Source organism: Oculina patagonica, chromosome 4 (assembly GCF_052425735.1).
Source record: "Oculina patagonica isolate OP01 chromosome 4, crgOcupat, whole genome shotgun sequence".
Taxonomy (NCBI): Eukaryota; Metazoa; Cnidaria; class Anthozoa; order Scleractinia; family Oculinidae; genus Oculina; species Oculina patagonica.
The window spans coordinates 3,372,202-3,374,072 of NC_135761.1; the positions used below are offsets into that span (position 1 = coordinate 3,372,202).

General features: G+C 37.1%; 1 long non-coding RNA gene across 1 annotated transcript in view; it reads right to left on the reverse strand.

Annotated features, from left to right (window-relative positions):
- The window catches only part of LOC144651358 (uncharacterized), a 7,250-nt gene extending 6,255 nt beyond the window's left edge, over nucleotides 1-995 (reverse strand). Inside the window, exons 1-2 of the long non-coding RNA XR_013570305.1 lie at nucleotides 820-995; nucleotides 283-524 (exon numbers count right to left, since the gene is read on the reverse strand). This is a non-coding gene — a long non-coding RNA (uncharacterized LOC144651358). The remainder of the gene's footprint in view (nucleotides 1-282; nucleotides 525-819) is intronic.
- Between the last annotated feature and the right edge of the window lie 876 nt (nucleotides 996-1,871).

Below are 1,871 nucleotides of genomic sequence, written 5' to 3' on the forward strand. Positions count from 1 at the left end.
TACGGGTGCCGTACGAATAGCCACTGCGATTAAAAAAACCTAATAAAAACATACATACATTATATATTCAAGATGCAAGTAAAAACAAAAAAGAAAAGAAAAAAAGGCATCAAGAAAAGGAAGTTACGAGGTTGACCCTATATAAAAAACTCCTTAAAAAAATAAATACAAAATATACATAAAATATATAAAAAGCAAAGTTCCTTAATAGGGGAAGAGGAAGCGTCGTGACACATCGGAAAAGTCTTGTACAAAACAAAGAAAATTAAAAGCCTGACATACCTTCACAAACCGGGATAGCAGCATTTAGGCATTTCTTGCGGAGTGCTGGTAAAATTTCGGCAGGAAAGTTAGAAAGTACGTTAATTGTGCCACTCACAGGAAAATTCATTACTTCAGGTAAGAGCAAACCTCTGCATGTTTTTTTTTTAGGGTTTTTGTTGTCGAATCGCCCAAATATAAACTGATGGCCTCCTTGTCTTCAAATAACTTTCTAGGAATTTCATCCAGGTCTTCCCAGCGCACTGAAGTTAGAAGATTATTAGAATAATAATTAAAACTGGTTTAATAGGGTACATATAAATATTAAACTTCAAAGTCACCATTTAGATTTTGAAAACAAGAACTGACTCATGATTGGGTCATGATTTTGGTGCATTTAACAATCATCTCCGTCTTCAGCCCTGGACTACTATGCAAAAACGCGATTGTTAATTAGGTTCTCTCACATTTAGAACAGTTTCTTCGCGAATTTCTTATGGCCATGGTATAACATTTGCCTAACATAATAGGCTATTTAAATTGAGTGTCTAAACTCACCTTGCCAGGAATTTATCATCTTTACACTGATTTAACACAAATGATGACTCCTGAGGAAATTAGTGAGAAATGCAGACATTTTATGAAAAAGATGCCTTCATATAACACGTCAAGCACTATTCTATTTAACTAATGAAATGATGTATTAAAGAAAGAAGACTAAATTTTCTTTAGACTCTTTATGCATCAGTCAATTGAAACCCCGGCCCCCCGACCCCCGAGACTTAACGGGGAAATTAACATTTACCAAGTGTTAAAACCCGGCTTATTTCCCCGCCCTAGGGGCCTAGACGTCTGTTAAAAGCCCCGCATAGCGGGGGCATCCGAATCGACTTTCAGGAAAAACCGGACAAAAATCTTGATTTCGTTGCAGAAGTTGAAAAATCTATTTCTTTCATTTATTGTCCATATATAGTTTTGAGGTCGGAAAGAAACCTGATGTAGTTTGTTTCCGCCAAAAACCTATTAAAAATTGTTTTTCGTGGTCACAGACACAAATTTGGCAAATTTAAAACCCGAAATTAGCCATTATGAACACGCCTGCCGAAAGACCCAGAATATCGGGGTGTGATTGCCCTACAGAACGTATTTCAGCTTTTGTTGACCATCTACTTCAGCCGATAGCGCAGAAACAAGTTTCGTGTGGCAGACTTTAATAACTTCATTGAGAAGATTACACTGCCTAAACAGCCTAAAAAGCCTTCCTTGTCTCATTAACACTGTTTGCGAAGCATACGAAGAATTTCATCAAGGAAACCCTCCCGTACCTAACAGGTTTTTAAGAGAAAGCTTAGTGTGATCTTTCAAGAAAGCTCCTTCCAATTCAATGGAAAAGAATATCTTTAAGCATATCAAACAGCCATGGGCACGACAATCGCCGCAGTTTCTGCTGTCATCTTCACGGCCAAAATGGAAAACGAAATACTCAGACAAGTAGCAATAAGCCTATCCTTTGGAAACGATTTATTGACGACGTCTTTTAAACGTCTTAAACTGATGTGGGACACAAGAAGAGACAAAATAGAAGAATTTCTTCTAGAGGTAAACAGCTT